Source organism: Aedes albopictus, chromosome 2 (assembly GCF_035046485.1).
Source record: "Aedes albopictus strain Foshan chromosome 2, AalbF5, whole genome shotgun sequence".
Classification (NCBI taxonomy): domain Eukaryota; kingdom Metazoa; phylum Arthropoda; class Insecta; order Diptera; family Culicidae; genus Aedes; species Aedes albopictus.
In genome coordinates this window covers 252,842,427-252,859,043 of record NC_085137.1, presented here as the reverse complement: position 1 = coordinate 252,859,043, position 16,617 = coordinate 252,842,427, and the positions used below count along the sequence as shown (strand labels likewise).

Here is a 16,617-nt window from a genome sequence, read left to right as displayed (position 1 = left end):
TAAAAAGTGATGCGCCCATACAAATCAGCGCAAACTTCATAACTATTTTTTGCTTTTTTCCTTTTCTTACTAATCCGTGAATATTAGCGGGAATCTCTTACCTTGGTATTTAGATACTTTGGTGGGAGTCTACCCACCTTAGGGCACTGCATTGTTATGATTTTGTATGGGATTTTGACGTTTCTTGGCCTTGTTGTTTACAAAATTTCTGTAAGAGTGACAGAGAGGGAGAGAGTTTCATGCAGTGCCCTATGCGAGATATGCACTTCAAATTTGATTTGACGTTTCGTTTCAGCTCCGTACGGGTTCATTCAAATATTACGTAACGCAAAATCGATCAAATCTGACTATACATGTCAATGGTTGCTACTCCGTGATTGATCTGAGCTGGTACCAATTGCACTGAGATCCAAATGAATAAGGGCTGGGACACTCCACTTATTCTCAAAGTGCAATTCTAGCAGCTCATACATTTGGATCAATAACGGCGCCAGCCACGTTTTTATAGTCAGCTGGGAAGGGGAAGGAATGTTAGAGTGTGCTGGTTGTTGCTACTAAAGACCGAGATCACCTCGGCATCCCCACATCCAGCACGGACTGGGGTATTTGTTAGACGGAAAGGATGGGAGATCTGGAAGTCACCGTTGGGTCGGTGATGCGATCCATGGATAGGGGGTTATTTTTTATAGTGTTCGTAAAGTGATAGATTGTGTGGTGAATGAGGTGAATAAGGTCAAGCGGCACAGCACGCTTTGGTTGCATAACTTGTAGGCGTTATATACACTGTGCCGCACTGTGCTGTGAGTGGAAATTAGAAGCGAGGGAAACGACTTTTTTCCAATTCGTTTCTGGTTCTAGCGATGGCTATGAACATAGGAATACACAAGAGTTGTATATGTAGAGAAAAGAGAGAGATAGAGGAAGTGGATAGAACGATACAAAGAAGGATGAAAAGGGACGGGCCAGGGATTGAACCCATGACCTTCTGCATACGAATCAGAAGCGGTAGCCACTAGACCACCAAGCCCGTCCATTCAAACATTACGTAACGCAAAATATGAAAATTTTAGATCCCCTCCCTCCCCCACGTAACAACTTTTGTATGGAAGAATTTGAAATTTTGTATGAAGCGTTACACAGTGCCCCTCCCTCCCCTCATTGCGTTACGTAATATTTGAATGAACCCTACTATGATCCGGAATAAAGCGACGCTTTCCCATTTTTTGAGCGATTCCTTGCCTGAATTTCCTACACATCGAGATAGGCAAAGACATTTCTTGCTATCTGCGTACTACCTATTGAAAAGCCTCAGCTTTAAAATTGCATATCATCTGCTTGGAAATCTAGTCGATATGGGACTGATATGCGATCATAGGCAATATAAATGTCTGTCATTGGAACATTGAGCAAAATAGGATTTTTAACAGATTGTTTAGGTATACACGTATACAGCTTTCAGGCGTCGTCCACAAATTATGTAACGCTCTAGAGGGAGGGGGGAATATGGCCAAGCGTTACGGCTCATACAAAAATTTACGAGATTTCATACAAAAAAGCGTTACGGAGGGCGGTCGACAATTATTAATGTTAGCGTTACGTAATAAATGGATGCTGCCTAACGAACCAAGCTTTTACCGTCTACCCTCGTTGGTTTGAACGACACCTCATGCAAACCAACGGGGTTCATTTTTAATTTGAACTTCTAGTACAGGGTGTCGACTCAATTTTGAAAATAAAATTCCCTGACTTTCCAGTCACTTTCACTGAAAATTCCAGGTCATGTAAATCTAAGGTTCATGGTGTTTGCTCATGAGATGAAATTAAATTTTATGAATTTTCCTGGTTTTTCAAGAAGTAAAAAAAAAATAACAAGAAAAAAAAGTATACTGCGCCAACTTTTTTCCAATAGATTGAAGGCATATTGGCAGTATTTCTTCAAAATTCTTCTACCTGATACGCTGTGCTGGAAACAACTTCTGACACGTCCACCAAAAACTTCCTAAATTAGATAAAAATTCTATAAGCAGACCAAGTAACAATTCTTTTTAAAATAACACCAAAATTACAACTAAATAGGATATTCAAAAGACATTACGCCTAGAACATCGTTAGGATGACATCTGGATTTTATTTTATTAGTTAGAACTACTCTAAGAGATACTCCAGATACTGCAGCAAATTTGTTCGCAAAAATTCTTCAGCAAGAAACTCATCCAAAAGTTCTGCAATATTATTTTTGATACTGATATAAATAAGTACAGTAAATGTATTAGGAATATCTGAATGCAGTTTATAATCTTTCCTGAATTGTCAAAAACACCTTCGTGAATCGTGTAATTTTCCAAGTAAAATTTTCTAAGAGGTCTGCCACAATGCCGACAAATTCACTTAGAACTCTTTTAGTGGTTTTTCTTGGAAATGCGCACCATTTATTTTGTAAAAATTATGTTCCAAAAATACTTTTGAAAGCTCCATCTAAAATTCGTACGGATTTTCTTGCTAAATTCTCTGATGCCTTGAATCATTGATTAAAATCTGTTGAATCTTAAAATAAGATTACAGGATGTCTAGCAGATTATGTTTCGAAATTCTTCCAGAATAATTTCCAAAACTAGGAATTGCAACACGAATTCCACTTGAAAGACTTTTAGGAGATTGGTAATCCTGTCTTCGTTACACAGTTATCATCTTGAAATAGCTCAAACTTTTCAAATGCTTTTCTGGTAAATAAAATATAAAAGAGAATGTCTTTTCTATTTTATTGTGCATTTTATAGAGCATTTCTCTTCTTAATTGGGATCGATAGTAAACTTGTCACTTGATTTTTTGAATATTCTCATCGAAATTCTTAATGATTTCTTTACTGTAGACTAGATCTATGAAGGATTTCTTGTAGAACGGCAAGATTCAGTTTTTTTAGAGTTAACCCTATAATACCCAAATTTTTTATTTTGATGTAAATATCATTTTTCGTCATCTAAAATCGATTTGAACATGTTTTAGAAGATGATTCTTTTTAATTCTCGATTTCGTGAATTTCAGTTTTTGATTTTTCTTATTTTTATTTTTGAACATTCTCACAGTTTTATATTTTTCCAGGAAGCCTATTTGGGGTACGGATTTTTTGAGATGAAAACATTTTGGGATATTATGATTATTGTTGAAATATTTTTATTTTTTTTTTCATAGCAAATTTTATTTTCCGTGTAATTTTAAGGAAAATAATTTATGAGTGTATTCGATTCCCTTAAACTATAAAACTAGGATAGAATGATTTGAGAAAAATTTAAAACATGTTAATTGTAGCGATTTAATATAAAATAAACAATGACTTCTAGAAAGTGACTAAAACATCAATTTTTCAATGATTTAAAAAAAAATTGAATGCGCTTTAAAATACACCAAAAACCATTTTGAGATATACAAAACAGTCCTAAATATCAGCCAAAAATATAAAAATTTTGATTTTACACGAAACAAAAATTACAAAAATGCACAAACTATACCCCGTCTAAAGGCGAGGTTGGGTATTAGAGGGTTAAGCCCACATAGGTATTTTTATCAAACAATTAAACCTGTATATAATACTTTCTGGTACCTTCTGGTACGCATCATTGATGATATAGGATGTATTCGAGAATTATCAACACTGTTCACCTAAATTTTAAATTTACATGAATTTAAATAGTGGTCTGTTCGAGAACACGGTAGAAAACTTATATGAATCTTAAAAAAAAAAACAAAAGAATGCTGTTTCACGGTGTCACCAAATCATGTCTCAAGTAATCTATGCCAAGAGACCATTAAAGATGGCGTTTGGATACAAAATAAAACAAATCTAAAATTTGGGAAATGTCTTAGACATGCGAAAAGTCTGGTAAGAATTTGGTAAGGAAAGTTTGCTTAATAATTTAAGAAAACTCATCAAGAATCTCGCCAGGAATCTTGCAGATATCTTGTAAAATATTCCTCATGGACTTCACATAAAACCATTAAGAAACTGAATCATAGTTTTCCACAAAGCCATTAATACAAAGCTCGAGGAAATTGAATTTTTGTTTTGCAAAAGAAGACTATTTCAAGGATCTCGGTAAAATATTTTAGACTTGTTTAGGGTTTGGATATCACCAAGAGTTGAAAAATGCATTAAAAAAGTTTGAAGTTACTTGGGTATCCAGTTCTCTGGTGCATACGGCTTTAGTTGCCTTTATGGTTGAAGGATTCGTCAGCTTATTTTGGACATCTTCTTCTTGTTCCTGTTCTTGTTTTGTAAATCAATCATCAAATCGTACGACAGTGTGTGTGCCACAAAAACACGTGCTTTATTGTGGTAATCACGTTCAAATGTATGCGTGTCTCTTTTGTAGATGTAGTAGTGAAACTTGGGGGAAAATATGTGCACTCTTACCCCGGTTGTTAGTTTTATCATTATTTAGCCGTTTTACCCAAATCAGTTGGGTAATATTTTCATATGCAATCTGAATAGCCTTTGAATTGGCGTGCATTTTTGTGTATGGAAAAATTCAAGCTAGTGTTCGTGTGATGAAATGTCACTTATCTCTATTAATAGGAAGCAATCAGTGAAGTACTAGATTGAAAGTAGTGAGCTGGATTTTTGTATGGTGAGATGATCAGTTCTCCGTTTCTGCAATAAAATGGTGCAAACAGCGTGGGTTATATGATTTCTTGCCTAATTTGATGCTGTTTGAGCAAAAGTTTGGGTGACTGCGTTGTTGTATTATTTATTTCTTGCAACTTCAACAACACAGTTACCCAAACTTTTGCTCAAACAGCATCAAATTAGGCAAGGAATCATATAACCCACGCTGTTTGCACCATTTCATTGCAAAAACGGAGAACTGATCATCTCACCATACAAAAATCCAGCTCACTACTTTCAATCTAGTACTTCACTGATTGCTTCCTATTGATACTTTTTGATTCATGAAGAGCTATGAAGAGTATTGCGATTTGGACATTTTCAAATAGATTCGAAGTACGGGTTTTCAGTGCAATGGTCTTGTAATAAGTGCGAAATTGTATATGTCAATAACAAACAGATGATAAACTGTACAAATGATCAATTTGGTTTCGTATTTAACCTTCCAGGACGCTCGCCACTTTGAGCCTAAAACAGCACCGCGCTCACGCTGTATGTGGCGATTCGGGTTTTTGGTAGTGTTGTTCCTTTTACAACAACGCTCGTCCTGAAGGGTTATTTAACTTCAATCAAAATATCTTTCATAGCTGAAAGTTCGGCATATACGACACCGAGTGGCGCAATGAAGAATGTTCCTTTCTACGAAAAGTTTTCTCCGATTGCAGTGGGAAGCGAGCCGCACGGCCACGAAGTCTACGCTTTTTGAACCGAGCGGACAACCGAATGTCGAGCAGATAAGAATTTGGTTGCAAGGGCTTATTCATACATTTCATATACCGTGACCGGCCCTAATTCTGCGCAGTCCCTAATTCGGCGCACTTTCGCGAATATACCACAAAATCACGGACACTAGTTCAATATTAGCTTCAAATATATTTTTTGAATATTTTTTCAATAGTAATGAAAAAGTTTGAGAAGAAATTTTTTTTAAATCAACGACCATTATTTTGTAAAAAAATAAAATGATGTTGCAAGTACTGGAAATTGCCTGAAATCTGTGTCCGTTTGCGAAGCTGCTAAAAAGTTGCCTCATGAGCTGAAGCATTTTGCGACATAAATAATGAAGAAAATGTCTGTTTTTCCATGCGCATCCTGTACTTCTGTCTTCGAGGAATCAGAATCGGCAAAAAACAATTGAGTTTTCTTCTTCCTTTCTTAATCTTCTTGTTCTTCTTATCTGCGCAGAATTAGGAATTGGTATTAAATAGTGGTCCTAATTCTGCGCAGACATTTCAACACTAAGTTTTGAACATATAATTAATAAACAAACATCATATAAACACCATAGTTTGTTATAACTACGATATTCTGTTTCTAGCAATCCGGTGAATGTAATTACGTTTTAACAAGTTAGTTTAGAAACTTGAAGGACTAATTTACGCTTCTTGAATTTTTGATCCGATAGTTTGAGTGGTTAGTCCCACTTGTTTTAAACATTTGCATCAACCTCGGAGGAAAATTTATGTATTCATGTAAACATTCGTCAAATGCGACATATAATGCGAGTTTATATGGAATTTTCTTAAACAGAGGAAACCCTGGAGTTTGACTAGAAAGAAGTCTCAGTTTGTAAACAAAGATTGTGCCACCTTGTCATGGCGAAAAAGTTTATATTGCCTTTATAGAAGCACTTTAAAGTAAATTATACTAAAATTTAATGAGTGTACATATAATGCGTATAACTGAAAATCTTTATATAGTAGTATTCGTTAATGCTACCAAATACTTTTGTGTATCATGATGAAAATTCACTTTGCTTAGTAATCGAAGTGGGTAGTATCAATATTGGGTACATGCAAAGTTCCAATATGGTCGTAATGTCGTATAAAAGTTGAAAATGAAAAATTCGGTTGAATTTGATCTATGAATCATGTTCTCATTACAATGTGTTATCTTTTTAGAGTTTTTCCCATGTGCGCAGAATTAGGAACACTAGTGCGCAGAATAAGGAACATTTCAAAAAAGGGTGCGCAGAATTAGGAACAAAAACACACTTTACAATTTCCATGATTTTACATAAAAATTGGGTGTTTTGTATAAGAATTATATTATTCCCTTGTTTACAAAGCTAATAGCTATGCGCGGTCAAAAATTCAGCCAAATCGATTCGATTTGGAATTTATGACAGCTGATTGAAATTGAGAAAATCTTAGGTGCGCAGAATATGGGCCCTCCACGGTAGTCGAAAAAGGCTTTTCTTATACTCACCTACCGCTTCCTAACCAATTTGTTTCAGACGAGCTGTAGCACAACCACCCACACACCTCAGCCAGAGTTATGGGATTTGAATACAATCTCCAATATAACCAACTACAATTTGATTTGTTAAATGTAAGCGTTATTTGCCAATCAAATGTAATAATAACCGTCGCGCGACCGCGCTGTTGTATTTTGTTCAACTTGTTGAAACAATATTGCTTTTTGTACTCAGTGTGGTAGCGTTGTGCTGGCTGTGGTGTCCAACTGCGCGAGAGTCAGAAGATTGACGCGTTCTTAAAGATAACTTCCCGCAAAGATAACTTCCCGCATCTTCCCATGTTAAATTTCAAACTCCACTAGCAATGTCTAAGCAAGTCACGCTTAGGCTATGCATGGTTTGTTTACAAGATTCTGTGAGAAAAAGGGCATGGGGTAAAGATATCAGCTGACGAGAAATGTTGCCAATGCAGGGTAAAAATGACAAATCGTTGCACATCAACAAACACTATTTTTATACAGATAGGCAAATATTATTTTTAAACAGCAAATGCAACATGATAAAATATTTAACTAAACGTTGCATTTGCATTTGCATAATTTCGATAATGATATATCCCAATTTCTGATGAAACAGATGGATAATAACAATAAATGGAGCTGGCAACTGAGTTTCGATGATGGTTTTCTGGGGCAGTTGTAGTGCGTATGCTTTTACCCGACGTCTCCACTAGACAGAAATGTCTTGCCATTTTGCTGGACAGATGTGTCATGACAGAAATGTTCTCTCGCTGTTTGCATGGAAAGTAGCGGTGTTGATCATTTCTGTTACCTTTTCTCTTTCTGGCAGCAAAATGGCAAGACATTTCTGTCTAGTGGAGACGTGGGGTTAGGGGTGTGCCTGTGCTGGCAAAGTGAGTGTGCCACCCGACGTCTGAATCGTATTGTTGTGCAACACGAAGTTGAAATTCATACGACTATATAGTAGAACTTTTGATGCGCTTGCTTGGTGCGCAGTAATATTTTACAACTTTTACAGTTGCGCTGTTTATTTGAGTTGACAATACAGTGTCATAATTTTATTCATAGTCGCGATGCTTTGAAAGCAGTTTTTGCGATTTGTAAGTGCTTGAGGGGGAAAAAGTAAGTGTTGCGATGAAGGAAAATCAATTGTGAGTGCACTGAATCCTTTTTGGAGGAGAAATAAGTCCATAAAACAGTGTAATTTTCTTTAAACTTTTCGAGTAAGTTGGTGGCGTAGATTTTTTGACAGTGTGTGCGTAACAGAAATAAGCAGCATGATTGTAGTGGTGCAAATTGTGTTCAAAAATACATTTCACTTTTTACCAGATTTAGGCGATTTTTGAGCTATTTGAGTAGGAATTTTATAGGAAATATTGAGATAATTTATCCTGCCATCCTTTGAATATACGCGGGTCAAGGTAAGTTCACTTTAATTATATAAAAAGTTTAAATTACTGTTCGGTAGAGAAGAAGATCAGTAAGAAGCAGGCAGTCATCGTCATTGACTCATATTCATTACGACTTCTTCAACCTTATAAGTGCTTAAAGAACACTAAGTTGAAGAGGCAGATCAAGCTCTACTGTGAGCGTAGATCAAGAATGTCAGACGAAGTACTACGCAATCACCTCGGGACAATTTTCCCGGGATTACTAAAGATTTCTTCAGAAAATAATATAAATAACTAGTGGTCTGTACAACAAATTTCTGGGCATCGCCACATAACAGTTTGAAGCAAGAATTAGGCTAGTTTTTCAAATTCCATAACATGTGGTATAACTCAAATACATCGTTTCATGATTATCGTGAAAAATTTTCCCTGACCACCAACAAAATTCCCTGACTTTCCCTGATTTTCCAGGTCCAAAAATAAATTCCCTGACATTCCCTGACTTTCCAGGTTTTTCCAGGTAGTCGACACCCTGTAGTAACCCTGCGGATGTCGAAAAACACACTGATGGCAACCCTTTTTGTTGTTTTGTTTTGATTCTGCGTTTCGTTTCACCCCGTTCCATGAGCAGAATGATGTTTGAATCATTTTTAGTTTGAACGATGTGCAGATTAGGGCCCATATAGCCGAGGCGGTAAACGCACGGGTATTCAGCATGACCATGCTGAGGGTGACGGGTTCGATTCCCGGTCGGTCCAGGATCTTTTCGTAAAGGAAATTTCCTTGACTTCCTTGGGCATAGAGTATCTTCGTGCCTGCCACACGATATACGCATGCAATATGGTCATTGGCAGAGGAAGCTCTCAGTTAATAACTGTGGAAGTGCTCATAGAACACTAAGCTGAGAAGCAGGCTTTGTCCCAATGAGGACGTTACGCCAAGAAGAGAGAGAGAGATGTGCAGATCAGCGGGGGTCAAATTAAAGTGTTCAGATTAGATGCGGTCAAACCAACGGGGGTAGACGGTTAAAGTATCTAAATACCAAGGTAAGAGATTCCCGCTAAAATTCATGGATTAGTGAGAAAAGGAAAAAAGCAAAAAAATAGTTATGAAGTTTGCGCTGATTTGTATGGGCGCATTACTATTTAGCAAACTTTCTTAAGAAATTAAGCACTCCCATCATAGAAGCAATTATTTAATTGCATCTCACTGGATTAAAAAATTACATCCATGCTATTGTATTTTTTACGAATAATCAGACTTTGACGACGAAATTAAACTCCCCAGGTAACCAATAAGCAGTTGAAACGGCATTTATTTAGCACTATATACGCCTTTACAGCAGATCATTAAATGCTAATCTGCCGTATATGCGCCATAAGTGCTACTTAAATGCAGGGTTTGGCCCGATATACGGCTGCATAAATGCTTATATTTCCTATCCCCCAAATTGTCAAAAAAGCAAAAATATTTCCCCTGCTCATTTCCCAACTTCGTTGTCTGCCTTGCTCTTCTCATTTGTTTCTCTCTCTCCTGTTCATTTTTGAAGCTAGTGTACGTTTTGGATGTAAAGTTGTTTATTTTTTGCCAATTTCGCCGAAATCGGGATCCGATCGCTCGACCCACGGGTTGATGATGTTGCTGAACCGCGCTACAGGATAAGCTATTGACGATCAGATAATGTGCGCTGATTTTTAGGTCTATTTAAGGCTTGAACATCACACCGGGAATTATTTTGTTTTGTTTTGTGATTTTGGCATGCTGGGAATGAAAATCAATAATAGGAAACGAACCAGGGCAAATTTGTTAAGAAAATCATCTGTTCTCCCATTGATTTACTTCATTGCTGACGAATTGATTTATTTCATTGCTAATAAATGAATGGACATCCGAATGATAGCGGCTGTTACTGTCGAGATAGATAAATTAGAAAGTTTAATCTGATTGCTTATCGACTGTAGGCTTGAACGGATACGGGGATTCTCTCGGCTTTTGCAGTCGGTGACAGCAGCGAAAACAAGTTTGCCTCAACTTCCGACGGTTTCGGTTTATTTTAAACCTTCTTCAGGGGATTAAAGGCTTGTTTTCTTGTTAGAATCCATGGAAGCCCATGAAACATTGTCCAACGGAAGACCTTAATGGTAAACATTGAGACGGCCGGCGAAAACTGTCACATTATCGGGCGAGCTGCAAAAACCCTGCGACTGAGATTGACAGCGATTCGATTTCGATTTCGCTCCTCGTTTTTGCTCCTGTTTGACGTTTGCTCACTACCGCCATCTACTCAGTGGGTTTGCGTACCACAGCGTAATTAGAATTGGGCGATTATGTTTGCGTGACGATGATTTTTATCGCATTCTGTTCCAAGTGATACGTCTGTTTGTCTGTGGTCTTTTGTTCTCGGTCCACCAGATGGTCAACAAAACCAGCTGGTTCACCGATGTTTACGTTCATCCTCATTGTTCTCAGCTACCAGCTGATTATGTTTTCATAACAAAATCAGCTGGATTCGCCTGAATCGAGGGAAGAAGGCGAAAAGGTGTCATAAATGTTAGGTTAGTCCCATATTAGGGCGAGTTTAATTTCGTCGTCAAAGTCTGATTATTCGTAAAAAAGTACAATAGAAACGTCCAAACTAATTAAACTTCACAAACTTTGCTGAAATAATGACATTTTAGTGTAAAAACGCCAACTTTTCATAACTAACGCAAATGTGTTAGAGCAACATTAACGGCGGCTACTATTCGAGCAACCCGCGCAGCGCTACCATTTTGACTTAACCACCCTTTTCCACACCGGTAGCAATCAAATTAATCACCCTGATTCGTATCGGGAGGGCTGTCATATTCGCGTAGAATTTTTAGCAGCGCAACTGTCCCGCTACTATATTTGGTCACCCACCCATAGCGCTACTATTTTGCGAGCGCATCCAGCAGCGACCGGTAAAGTTTGCTGCAATGTTGGAGGGCTGCCAAACGGGGTATAGAAGCGCACCGTTAAAGGTGCTCTTAGTGCCAGGGTTGTTACGAGAAGCGTGGAAAAAAATCCGCGCCAAATCCGCGCGAGGAAAATTTCAATCCGCGCCAAATCCGCGCGATGGTGAAATTGAATTCGCACCAAATTCGCGAGAGTGCGAAAGTAAAGTTTCATTACGTATTACGTATTAAACATAGAATTTAAAAAGTCTACCAGTCTACAATAGTGTATGAAGAAAAGGCATTTTCAACTAAAATGGATTATTTCGAGTGCTGGGTGGGAGCTGAGCTGTTGATTCGTAAATTAACGCAGCTCATCTTAAATTTTCTAAGCTTTCTACAGTTTGAAGACGTTTTGCTACAACTCTATTTCATTTTTTTCAGCTATATTCCTTCAAGAATTTTTAGTAAAATCACTGTAGCAATCTACAGAGCATTCTTGGAGAAATCGGTCAGAACCCGTCGTTCAGGAAAACAAACCACAAGATTTGTGAAAAAATTGTTCTCTAAAAAATCCTTGAAAAAATCTGAATGAAACGGAAAGAATTTCTGAAGTTTTTGTATGCAGAACCTGATGCAAATTTTTCGAAGAATTCTTAAAATAATGAGCTTGAATTTGAGTTGGACATTGTGAGGGTAGTTCTTAGAAATTAATTCTGTTTTTTTTTGTAATGTCTGGAGAATCCCAGTGAGACAATCTAGAAAGAAACTTAAACTTTTGATAAGTATTCTCCAGGGAGAATACTTTAGAGCCTGTCCATGAACTATGTAGACTCTTAGGGGGCGGAGGGTGGTCTGGTCAAAATCTAAGCTTTATACTAATTTCGAAAATTTTGTGTGGACAAAGTCTATGAGGGTAGTTCTGAAATGGCCAAAATTGAATCTACGTAGTTTATGAACAGCGTTTTAAGAAAATACTGAAGAAATGCCAAGAGGAACACATGGGGAGATGCCTGTACAAAGAGAAAATATCTTCCTCCGCTGTTATACTATTAAAAGATCCCTACAGCACAGCAGCCATTGGAGGAAACTCTGGGAAAATTCCTGAATGACAAAGTTGCATTTTTTTTGAAGATTTTTTGGTGGTTTAAAATACTATCAGGATATTTTTTTGATAACTCCAGGTATTTATCCAGCTATTTATCCATCAATTCCTTCAAAAATTCTCCAGAGTTATTCTCCAAAGTTTGCATCATTAATTCTCACAGGGATTTATATGCATTTTTTTAAATTTTCTTCATGGTGCCTCGACAGTTATTCTAAAATAATCTAAGGATTCTACTAGAAATGTGCGGCGGATCACTCTGAAAATTTCAACGTTAATCTATTCTAGTGGCTTCTAATGGATGGATTACTCCAGCCATGAATTCCTAATATTTGTAATGAATTTCCTAGAATCAAATTTTATTTTTTATTTGAGAAACTTGTATTAAAAAGATCAATCGTACCATATCCATGCACGATTTTGGAACTAAAAATTATTTTAGTTTTGTCAGAAACTCTATCCAGAATTTTCTTTTTTTCGATATTTTTACAGATTTTTTTATAGAAAATTTCCAGGCATTGCGAAACAAATCACGTGAACTTTTAAAATGAAAGCATTCACCCAAAAAAGAAAACAAGATAAAAGTTCATTCACAAAGATCTTAAAAACAATATCAGAAAAGATCCTTAGAGGAATTCCGGAGATATACCCTGAAGAAGATTCTTAATGATTTCCTGGATTTTGTTATATAATTTCTAATAAGTATTCGAGGTAGAGCTCGACGTTTAGTTCATTCCTGTAAATCCAATAGATATTATATGTTATTGCCATATGATCATTTATAAAGGTGAGAAAGTGCTAGCGTGTTTTACTTAAATATGTTGTAAAAACTAAGTACATATGAAGAATGAAGTTTATTGCTACGACAGTAAACTACATACACACTCAATTTCGATTTCTCTGATCGGTAATTTATTTTTTGCAATTTCTCATCGTAATAGGCTGTTTTACCTCACGCAAATCTGACAGGAAAAGGCCTACTTTCCCACACTAAAATAACAGTGCTGTAATGGTTCATTACAGCACTGATTTGCGTTGCGTAATGAACCATTACAGCACTGTTTTTAGTTTTGATCAATTTCTTGATGCTTTCTGGACGCAGTTTTGAAAAATTGTGACAGCTGCACAGTATAACCTGTTTTGATCAGATTTTCTTAAATATTGCTATGATCATCAGTGTGCAGATTGATCAAAGAGTTTTGTTAAAAACTATCCTCAAGCGGTAATTTATGAACTTGCAAAAAATGTTGTACGCAACTCGGTGCAGAACTCGATTTTTACAGCACTCGTCGTAATTATCCAACTCGGCAAGCCTCGTTGGATAAATGTACGACTCGTGCTGTAAAAATCGTCATTCTGCACCTTGTTGCGTAAACTACTATTACGGTTTTTGAACCGTAAAATACAAAAGTTGCTGAGTTTTCAGCATTTTCGTACAACGTTACTGATGTTCAGTTATATTTTTTGACATTTTACTGAACACGGTTATAGTTTATACCGAGGATTTAGCAAAGTTGAAGTTTTACTGAGTTCAGTCAAATGTCAGTAAAAAACTGTACTGACTTTTCAGCATCGGTTCGTTTTTACTGAGCTTTCGTTAAAGTAAACTGTAAACAATAATCCGCGCGTGCTCCTAACTGTCAAAAAATAAAATAGCTTCGATCATCAGAGCTATCGCCATCATTTTACATGTTGAACACCGATTCCTGTGCCCTTGCCGCTCATTTGGTAAGTACAGTGGCGTTTCGGTTTTATCACTAGTCGTTTTAATCACTACTCGCCCGAATTCACGCTTTTCTATTCGATTTTATCACGATTTCCGTTTCGTTTTTATCACACTTGTTCTAAAACATTCCGAAATCAAAATAAAATCAATACTGCATTGCCCAGTCCACCAAAACTGTTAAAAAATGTGAACTACGACTCATATATATTAAAGCAGAACGATTTTGAATGAAAATATTACATTTTTTTCTCGTTTCACCAAATTCACGGTTTCGTTTATATCACGGTAAAATTTTTTTTGATCGTGATAAAACCGAAAAACCACTGTATTAGAAAATCTTCTGCACCAGAGAACTGGAACGGCCTTGAATAATCCTTCAGGGACTAGTTTGTGCAAGTGTTACAGCAGATTGGATATATTTTGCGGCATTTCCAGACGGAGCAATATCGTTCACGGACTGGATACTCCTGCGCGTCGAGCTTTGCCCTGAGGCCGTTCCGTAGTTGTTGTGAATCATTACGTCCGAGATTACGTCGTGGATTTTCAATCTTTCCAAAAGTGGTCGGCAGGGGCACATGAATCGGAAGCACCTATATAACATGGACGGATTCAAATTGCATCGAAATGTGGGACAGATCTGGAGAGAACAAAATATTTGCCGGAACTGAAAATCTCAGTAAGACCAATCAAATTAAATGCTAGATTACCGAAAAAGACAGCAATATGTATATCAGCTATTACTGACTAAATCAGTATTTATTTGACTGATCGAAATTTGATGTGTTACCGACTTTTCGGTACTCACAACCGTTTACCGACTTAACTCTGCTGTTCAAAAACCCAGTAAAATCTTACCGACTTCGGTAATCAAATCTGAGTGTGTAGACGAAATCTGCCCCTCTTTGCATGTCAGTCCCATGTCGTTTGTAATGCGAATCCTATATTTGTCACTCACGAGGTCATTTAAAACAAATTTGATATTTTGCCACGAAAAGAGTATGTACGAAAACACATTTTTGTGAAAATGTTCGGAGTTATAGCACAAAAGGTAGGTGCTTTGAAAAACAACATGGGACTGACATGCGAAAATGGGCAGTAATGTAACTAAGCTGGTTTAGTTCATAGCTTTCTAGATCAATTTCGTATTAAATTATTACTGGAACATATTGCCTCTAGGCTCTAGGATTCATATCAACGAGAATAAAAGTTATTTCAAGCACTGACATGGCTTAACTCTTAGTATTTTCATATACAGTAAAACCTCCATGAGTCGATATTGAAGGGACCATCGACTCAAGGAAATATCGAGTAGTGGAACAAAAATCCTTTGGGAAACTTTTTGGGGGGACCATCATAGTAATCCAGAAATTATTTTTCAGTATGGAAAAATTTACCTCCATGAGTCGATATCGAGTCAAGGAACATCGACTCATGGAGGTTCGACTGTACAAGATTCACAGAACAAAATTCGTCGAGAGGATTCGTCAAACGCTGTTCGGTAGATAAAAAGATGGAAAACTCACACAAAAAACTATGATGCAAATCAGACTAAAATCATGTTTAAAATTCAACAAAATTTGCATGGCGGAACAGCAAAACCAATTCCGCGCCAAATCCGCGCGAGGGCCGAATTCTACACGGAACTACAAATCAACCCAAATTTAAGTTGTTTTGACGCAATCCCGGTCTTCCGTGGAATAACTCAAATTTGCGTCAAACAGCGAAAGTGGTGAGTGAGTAGTTCTCGTTTGAGAGCGACAAAAAAATTAACCCACTGGTAAGTTATTTTCACCCAACGGAGGCCTCAAATGACCCAAATTTGGGTTAACTCAAGAAAACCCAAATTTGGCTTCTTCCACGGAAGAGCAGCGGATGCGTCGGTGCTTCTCTCTTTGTTTTCGACAACATTGCGGTGGGGCGAGGGAGAAAACAACCCAACTTTGAGTTAAAACTAAAAGCAGTTTAGCCAAATTTGAGTATTTAAAACTTATTCTTTGGGTTATAATATTTTTCCGTGTAGGGGCAAATCCGCGAAAATCGCGAAATACGCGAAAATCGCGAAATCCGCGAAACTCGCGAAATCCGCGCTGTTGTAACAACCCTGTGAGTCTCATTATTGACATTTGCGGGAATCTCTTACCTTGGTATTTAGATAGTTTGGTAGACGGTATTTGCAAACATAACCTGACATTTTTGTTTACTTACGACACTGCTTTTTAAACTAGACTTGCCCAGTTATCGAGTGGATGCTGTATACTTAGAAATGCAGGATTTCCTTACCTTCGTATTTCTGGACGGGCAATGATTTCGGATCGGTGTAAGAAACTTCCGGCGCTACACGTTAGGAAGATGTTTCCAACAAAATAACACTGCACACGCGAAGAGTTAAGACAAACAACAGCGTAAAAATTAAAAATCACCAAGCAAGCACTAGCATGTTTCAACGGGCTTCGAACTTCTGTTGGCTTTGATGGACCCGATGAAGCGGTGGGCGACGGTACAGTGATGCCTGCTGACGTGCGATGTTTTACTTACTGCCCGCCAGCGGTTGGGTTGGAGAGGGATTTTCGTGGGCGTGAACACTTATGCTGCAAAGGCTATCT

General features: G+C 37.3%; 1 protein-coding gene across 2 annotated transcripts in view; it reads right to left on the bottom strand.

Moving 5' to 3' along the window:
• The window catches only part of LOC109427877 (kelch repeat and BTB domain-containing protein 4), a 49,457-nt gene extending 32,903 nt beyond the window's left edge, over window positions 1-16,554 (bottom strand). Inside the window, exon 1 of one of the 2 annotated variants that reach the window (XM_019703461.3) lies at window positions 16,295-16,554. The gene's annotated coding sequence lies outside the window, so the exon portion shown is untranslated. The remainder of the gene's footprint in view (window positions 1-16,294) is intronic. The other variant, XM_019703462.3, reaches the window with a different exon arrangement.
• Between the last annotated feature and the right edge of the window lie 63 nt (window positions 16,555-16,617).